The sequence below is a fragment of the Triticum urartu genome, unplaced genomic scaffold (assembly GCF_056163025.1).
Source record: "Triticum urartu cultivar PI428250 unplaced genomic scaffold, HENAU_Tu73 scaffold1, whole genome shotgun sequence".
Lineage (NCBI taxonomy): Eukaryota > Viridiplantae > Streptophyta > Magnoliopsida > Poales > Poaceae > Triticum > Triticum urartu.
The window spans coordinates 12,803,027-12,812,205 of NW_028259461.1; positions in this window are offsets into that span (position 1 = coordinate 12,803,027).

Sequence of the window (9,179 nt, forward strand, 5' to 3'; positions counted from 1 at the left end):
TACTATTTTAACGCAAGGCTTTGCCACATCGGGTCTTTTAACTGAAATGCATCAATCCACGATACTAGTACCTGCTCTACAATCTCAGTGGTTAATGATGCATGTCAGTATGATGTTATTAAGCTATGCAACTCTTTTGTGCGGATCCTTATTATCTGCCGCTATTCTAATCATTAGATTTCGAAATAATTTCCATTTCTTTTCTAAAAAGAAAAAAAATGTTTTAAATAAAACATTTTTCTTTAGTGATATTAAATATTTTTATGCAAAAAGAAGTGCTTTAAAAAGAACCTCTGTCCCTTCATTTCCAAATTATTACAAATATCAATTAACGGAGCGTTTGGATTCTTGGAGTTATCGTGTCATTAGCCTAGGATTTACCCTTTTAACCGTAGGTATTCTTTGTGGAGCAGTATGGGCTAATGAGGCCTGGGGATCCTATTGGAATTGGGATCCTAAGGAAACTTGGGCATTTATTACTTGGACCATATTCGCAATTTATTTACATAGTAGAACAAATCCAAATTGGAAGGGTACGAATTCTGCACTTATAGCTTTGATAGGATTTCTTATAATTTGGATTTGTTATTTTGGTATAAATCTATTAGGAATAGGCTTACATAGTTATGGTTCGTTTACATTAACACCTAAATGATTACATAAAATAAAACCTTCATGAAATGAAGGTTTTTACTTTTATGTTTTATTTGAGAACCCCTTGAACGCCTTATCAAAGGGTTCTCAAAAATTCGAGATAGATCTAATTATACTTTTTTACTTATTTCTGCATTATATACTTTTTTACTTATTTCTGCATTAATAGAGCAGACGAGTAAAAAAAAGCAAACCTATTTAGGATAATAATTGGATAAGAGAGCCTCTACCCTGTCAACGGATAGGGAGAGAACAAAATCTGGATAAATACCAATTCCTATTACTGGTAAAAAGATACAGATTAAAATAAAGAGTTCTCGTGGTCCAGAATCCACAAAATTTGCGTTTGGAACATTAAATAGCTTGTATCCATAGAACATCTGGCGTAACATAGATAATAAATAAATAGGAGTTAATATCATTCCAATTGCCATTACAAAAGTAATTAGTGTTTTTGGCATTAACAGAAATTTTGGACTAGTAATTAGTCCAAAAAATACTACTAATTCTGCGACAAAACCACTCATTCCTGGTAAGGCAAGAGAAGCCATTGAAAAGCTACTAAACATGGTAAAAATTTTAGGCATTGGGATAGATATTCCCCCCAGTTCTTCGAGATAAACAAGACGCATTCTATCAGAAGCGGTTCCTGCCAAGAAAAAAAGTGTAGCACCAATAAATCCATGGGATAATATTTGTAAAATAGCTCCATTGAGTCCAATGTTGGTTATGGAACCAATTCCTATAATTATGAAACCCATGTGAGATACAGAGGAATAAGCTATTCTTTTTTTGAAATTTCGTTGACCAAGAGAAGTTGAAGCTGCATAGATTATTTGGATCGCTCCTATTATTACTAACCAGGGCGAAAATAGATAATGAGCATGAGGTAACAATTCCATGTTGATCCGAATCAATCCATATGCTCCCATCTTTAATAATATTCCCGCTAAAAGCATACATGTACTATAATGTGCTTCCCCATGGGTATCTGGTAACCACGTATGTAGGGGTATAATCGGCAATTTGACAGCATAAGCAATAAGGAAGCCAAAATATAAAAGTATTTCCAAGGTTGCAGGGTATGATTGATTAATTAATCTTTCCAAATCTAATCCTGGTTCGTTGGAACCATATAAGCCCATACCCAGAACTCCGATTAAGAAAAAAATGGAACCGCCTGCAGTATACAAAATAAACTTTGTAGCTGAATATAGACGCCTCTTCCCCCCCCACATGGATAAAAGTAAGTAAACAGGAATTAATTCTAACTCCCACATGATAAAAAAAAGTAAAAGGTCTCGCGAAGAAAATAATCCTATTTGACCACTATACATTGCGAGCATCAGGAAATAGAATAATCGCGAATTCCGTGTAATTGGCCAAGCTGCTAAAGTAGCTAAAGTAGTGATAAATCCTGTCAATAAAATAGATCCTAATGAAAGTCCATCGATTCCCAATCTCCAGTGGAAATCGAAGACATCTATCCATTTATAATCCTCCTTTAATTGGATTAAGGGATCCTCCAGTTGGAAATGATAACAGAACGCATAAGTCATTAGAAGGAATTCTAATAAACAAATAGATATAGTATACCACCTAACGACTTTGTTTCCCTTATGAGGTAAAAAGAAAATTAATGAACCTGCAAATATCGGCAAAACAACAAGTATTGTTAACCAAGGAAAATAACTCATGATAAAGTGATAAAGACAAGATACGTTTTGACCAGAAAAGCCCGTGCTCGATTATTTCGAGCACAGGCTTCTTCGGTAAAGAGGAATCAGACGATTCGAGTGAAGTTTTTTGTAACGTATCAATAAGATAGAGCCATGCTACGTGTTGTTTCAGGCCCTAAATAAACGCGGACACTTAAAAAATCTGTCGGGCAGGCAGATTCACATCTCTTACAACCCACACAATCTTCGGTTCTCGGCGCGGAAGCAATTTGCTTGGCTTTACATCCATCCCAGGGTATCATTTCTAATACATCTGTTGGACAAGCTCGTACACATTGAGTGCATCCTATACATGTATCGTAAATTTTTACGGAATGTGACATTGGATCTATAAATTTTTCTTTTCAACATAAAATTTTTCGATCTGGTAAAAATGAAATTAGTACTATAATGAGTCATATGTATTGTAGACACCAGACGAAGCAATGGTTTATCCAAACTTCAAAAAAAAAAATCTATTTTTTAATCTGTTTGTGAGAAAGCGTGAAGAGAGCCAAGAGACTTTAATTTTGGATTTCAACAATAAATAAGAAATAAGAAAGAATTTTACGAATTGTACAGACGAATTCGAATTAGCCAATAAATTGGCTATCGTCTTTTCAATATAAATTATTGCAATATTCAAATTGCAATATCAATGAATTACAAATACAAAAATTCATTTAAGTGAAAAAGAATACTATGCAATAATCTACTAAAAAAAATGGATATTCTCAAATAATACTAAGAAAATAGTATTGATTTCTATTTATTTTAATATGTGCGCCTTTGTTTAGAGGATTCTATGTCTAATTATTCAAAAGTCTAATTATTCAATAAATTAGATTGATTGATACGAGTGGATTTCCTATTACGATGGATGGAAGAAAGAATGGATAGTCCAATAGCGGCTTCAGCAGCTGCAAGGGCTATAACAAAAATTGCGAAAATATCTCCTTTTAATTGGCGACTATCAAATAGATCAGAAAATGTTACGAGATTTAGATTAATTGAATTCAGTATAAGTTCAAGACATATTAGAGCTCTAACCATGTTTCGGCTTGTGATCAATCCATAGATACCAATCGAAAATAAATAGACACTCAAAAAAAGTACATGCTCAAACATCATTAACTAACTCCTTATCAATCTCGATTCATTTCAATATGAGGGCAAGAATTGAACCGATTCAATTAATTACAATAGAACAATTACACAACAAAAGAAAAAAAAAAAAAAAAAAAAGGAGGTATTTGTTGGCAGTAGATGGATTTTACTAAATCAAAATTGTGATTCTTTAGTTATTTATTTTAGATTTGCAATTCTTATAATTTGTACTTTTTCTAAGTTTTCTTATTGCCGAGCCATAGTAATTGCACCTATTAAAGAAACTAGAAGAATTATGGAAATGAGTTCAAACGGAAGATAAAAATCGGTTGCTAAATGAATTCCAATTTGTTGAACATTATTTATGAGACCCTGTTCTACTATTTGGTTTGATCTTGTAGTCCAAAGAATTCCATACCACGACGTATCTGGGATAGTAGTCATTAGTGAAAAAACAATAGTTATACAAACGAGTGAAGTGAACCCATCTCCAATAGTCCAATAATTCTTATCTTTAGACCATTCTGAGCCATTTACGAACATTACAGCGAATATGATCAAGACATTTATGGCTCCCACATAAATAAGAAGTTGTGCGACAGCTACAAAGTAGGAATTTAATAAAAAATAGAATAAGGATATACAAACAAGAACTAATCCCAGCGAAAAGGCAGAATAAATGGGGTTGGTAAGTAATACTACTCCTAGACCCCCTAGTAGAAGAACAAATCCCCCAAATAGCATAAGAATCTCATGTATTGGTCCAGGTAAATCCATTATGGATAAAAAGAAATTAATAGTATAAAATTTTTCATGAACTGACTAAAACTAAAGGATTCAAGGAAGGAAAAAAGGATTAGGGTATTTTTTTGTGTATAAACTTATAGTTATAAATTATATTATATCACGAAAATCTAGTCTGATTTAAAATAAGAAATAATTTCCAATAAGCAGTAGTTTTTCGTTTTTCTTTATAGTTTAATTTTAAAGTTTAATAAAGAATTATTAGATTTTTATAACAGAAAGACAAAATCAAAGTTTAGTAATCAGTAATCGTTCTTGAATTCGAAGATTTTTCTTTGTTTATTTTACTTTCAGACGAATTCCTAATTGTTTGAATTGTGTAATCTCCCATTATGGAGATTGGTAACCGACTTAAAGCAATTTGATTGTAATTCAATTCATGACGATCATAGGTAGAAAGTTCATATTCTTCAGTCATTGATAAACAGCTTGTTGGACAGTACTCAACACAATTGCCACAAAATATACAAACTCCGAAATCAATACTATAATTAAGCAATTGTTTTCTTTTAATATCCTTTTCAAATCTCCAATCCACAACGGGTAAATCTATCGGACATACGCGAACACATACTTCACAAGCAATACATTTATCAAATTCAAAGTGGATTCGCCCTCGGAAACGCTCTGGTGTAATTGATTTTTCATAAGGGTAGTGAATCGTTATAGGTAAACGATTTGTGTGGGATAAGGTAGTTATGAAACTTTGACCTATGTACCTTGTAGCACGTATTGTTTGTTGACCATAACTCATGAACCCAGTTACCATAGGGAACATATTCATTCTAAATATCTATGAAAAAGATATGTTTCTTTCTCTTGTTTGAGAGAGCTTTTGTGTTGAAAATATTCTTACTATTATTGTATTATCTTATTTATAGTGAAACAAGTTGAGAAGAGGTTGTTAATAAGAGATTGCCCAGGGAAATAGGTAAAAGAAATTTCCATCCAAGATTTAATAACTGATCCATTCTCATCCTCGGTAAAGTCCATCTTATTGTGATAGAAATGAAGAGAAATAAATAAGCTTTAGTTAATGTAATAAATATACCCATTGTCATTTCCAAAATTCCAACTGCTTTATTCATTTGGAAAAAATCAAAAAAGGATATATAGGGAATAGATAAATTCCACCCGCCCAAGTAGAGAACTGTTACAAATAAAGAAGAAACTAATAAATTTAGGTAAGAAACAAGATAAAATAAACCATATTTGATACCGGAATATTCAGTTTGGTAACCTGCTACTAATTCTTCCTCCGCTTCTGGTAAATCAAAGGGTAATCTTTCACATTCTGCCAAAGAAGAAATTAAAAAAACCAGAAAACCTATAGGCTGACGCCAAATATTCCATCCAAAAAAACCGTATTTTGACTGTGCTTCAACTATATCAACTGTACTTGAACTGTTAGATAATCATAGTCGGTGATAACATCACAGTTCCCACCGCTATTTCAAAACCGTACATGAAACCTTAGCTTCATACGGCTTCTCTATGATCAGAAAAAGGAAAGGACTGTTTTGTTCCTAGCCCCGGGGGCGTAGATAGAATTAGATAAAATAAAATAGATTTGAAAGTCCTAAATTAGACCAAAGGAATTCCGTCTGCTAGAATAAGAAAAAGCGCTTCCGAATTGATCTCATCCTTTATAATATAATGAAAATTTTTCTTTGTTCAGTAATAACTTAATCTTGGAATAAAACACTTGTTACTTGTTATAGGAATTCAATTAATAAATGGAAAGAGTTGGGTATTAGTTCATGAGCAATTCTGCATGAATATGGATAGAGGAAGGAAATAATGAAAATTTTTTCTAGTGCACTCCATATCTTTTTTACTATTCTTCTTTCCCCAGGGAGGGGGTATTTAAAAAGAAAAAATGGATAAAGGGTTAATTCGTTCTTGATAGCCATTTCCTTAACAAGTGAATGGGAACATACTCTGGATCGGAATCCGAAGAAAGTACTACTTGATAATTTCTACAAATTGCAAGTCCTTATTATGATTCCTTTTATGGGCAAAAATCTCTAATGTTTTAGATTTTCCATTACTAATCCTTTATGTACTTTAGTGTTCCTAACCCTTCACTAACTTTTGGTGGATTCTTCTTATGGATTATTAAGTTATAGTAATAACTAGGAGTATTCTAGTAATGGAATTCCATATCGTGAATCCTTTATTCTTGGCCGCTTCAAGATATGATGACTAATTAAAAAATATCAACCTTGGGATAAAGAGTTTACACTGCTTATGTTTACTTCCACTTTTTTCTTGTACGTAGGAAATGAGATTTTTTCTTTTTACTACAAATTTATAAGCTGTTTTGTTTCACTCATATAGCTATCTAGTTTAACTTACCAACCCAAATACTAAATAAGAAAAGGAATATAAATAGTTAATGGATTTTATAGGAAAAAGATCTATTTTAACGAATCACACGTAGAGATATTGCTAGCACACAAAAAGTTAATGGTATTTCATAACTAATGGATTGAGCAGCAGCTCGTAGACCGCCTGAAAAAGAATATTTATTATTTGAGCTATATCCTGCCATAAGAAGACCAATAGGAGCTATACTTGAAATGGCAATCCATAAAAAAACACCAATACTAAGATCGGCTAAAACAAAATGATATCCCAAAGGGATAACTAAAAAACTTAATAAAACTGATATGACTGCTATAGAGGGTCCAATGCTAAATAAAGAAATATCTCCTCGGGATGGCAGAATATCTTCTTTAAAAAGTAGCTTAGTCCCATCTGCTATAGCTTGAAGCAGGCCCAGGGGGCCAGCATATTCAGGACCAATACGTTGTTGTATCGACGCAGATATTTCTCTTTCTAACCACACAATTACGAGTACCTCTATTGTTATTCCCAAAAGGAGGGTCAAAATGGGTAGAATCGATATCAGTCCATAGACTTCTTTTAATAATTCCAATTTCGAAAAAGAATTGATAGTTTCTACCTCTACCCTATCTATTATCATTTCAACGATCAACTTCCCCCATAATGATATCTATACTACCTAATATCGTCATGATATCAGCCAATTTCATTTTTTTAACTAGCTGAGGAAGAATTTGCAAATTAATAAACCCGGGTGGACGGATTTTCCATCTCCAGGGGAAAAGGCTATCATCTCCTACTAGATAAATCCCTAATTCACCTTTTGGGGCTTCTACTCTTACATAAAGCTCTTGTCTTGACAATTCAAAATTGGGCGAAGGTTTTTTACCAAGAAATTTATACTCAAAATCATTCCATTCAGAATTATTTTCTTTCTTAAAGCGTCGGACTTCTAAATTTTCATAAGGTCCTCCAGGAATTTTTTCTACAGCTTGTTGAATTATTTTGATGGATTCCCTCATTTCACCAATTCGTACTAAATAGCGAGCTAACGAATCCCCTTCTTTTTGCCATTGGACTTTCCAATCAAATTGGTTGTAAGACTCATAAGGATCTACTTTACGAAGATCCCATTGTATTCCAGAAGCTCGTAACATCGGTCCCGATAAGCCCCAATTTACTGCTTCTTCTCCGCTAATAAAACCTACTCCTTCAACTCGCTCTAAAAAAATTGGATTCTGTGTAATAAGTTGTTGATATTCAACAACTCCGCGTAAAAAATAATCACAGAAATCTAAACATTTATCGATCCATCCATAAGGTAGATCGGCGGCTACTCCTCCGATGCGAAAGTAATTGTGCATCATTCGCATACCTGTAGCAGCTTCAAATAGATCATATATTAATTCTCTCTCTCTAAAAATATAGAAAAAAGGAGTCTGTGCGCCGAGATCCGCCATAAAAGGTCCAAGCCATAGCAAGTGAGAAGCTATCCGGCTTAATTCTAACATAATTACCCTAATATAGCTGGCTCTTTGTGGTATTTGAATATTCTCCAAGAATTCTGGTGCATTTACTGTTATTGCTTCTGTAAACATAGTAGCTAAATAATCCCACCTTGTTACATAAGGTAAGTATTGTATAATAGTTCGGTTTTCCGCGATTTTTTCCATTCCTCTGTGTAAATACCCTAATATGGGTTCACAATCAATAACATCCTCACCATCGAGAGTAACGATCAGTCGAAGAACACCATGCATTGATGGGTGTTGAGGGCCCATATTGACTATCATGAGATCTTTTCTTGTAAGCGGTAGACTCATATCCTTTCTTCCTTAATTCATTATTCCATGAAAATGGATTATTCCATGAATTCCTCAAAGCGAGGCTCATCAAAATGAAAAATCTAAGACTACTATAAGACTACTAAAAAAATAATAAAACAAGAAAAAAATTTGAACGATTAAATTACTGCTCCCGAATATTCAACTGACCGATTAATTTCTTATAACGTACTCTATTTTTCTTTGCCAAATAAGCCAGCAAACGTCGACGTTTTCCCAAAAGTCTTCGTAGACCTCTTTCCGATGAAAAATCTTTTTTGTGTAATTCCAAATGTGAAGCAAGTCTCCGTATCTTATTGGTGAAACTGAATACTTGAAATTCAACAGAACCCCTGTTTTCTTCTTTTTCTTCTTTAACCATAAATCCAAAAATTTTTCTACCTCCTTTCTTTTTCATGTATTTTTCTGATCAGGAAAAATACAAAATTATGTCAGTTATTTTGAAGTTATTCTAATCTCGTACACACACAAATTTGCAATTATTCATCTACTACTGGAATTTGGATTTATTTTATCGATGCAAATTGGATTTGGATAGAAGGGTACATTCTTTCTAATATTTTAGATAGAAGAAATGTTTCTTCTATCTAAAATATTAGAAAGAATTTTGCTGATTTATTTATTGCTATATGCAATTTATGGAATTGATACACCATTTAATTGATATCATTTAGCAAAATGAAACACAGCATATGCATCCATC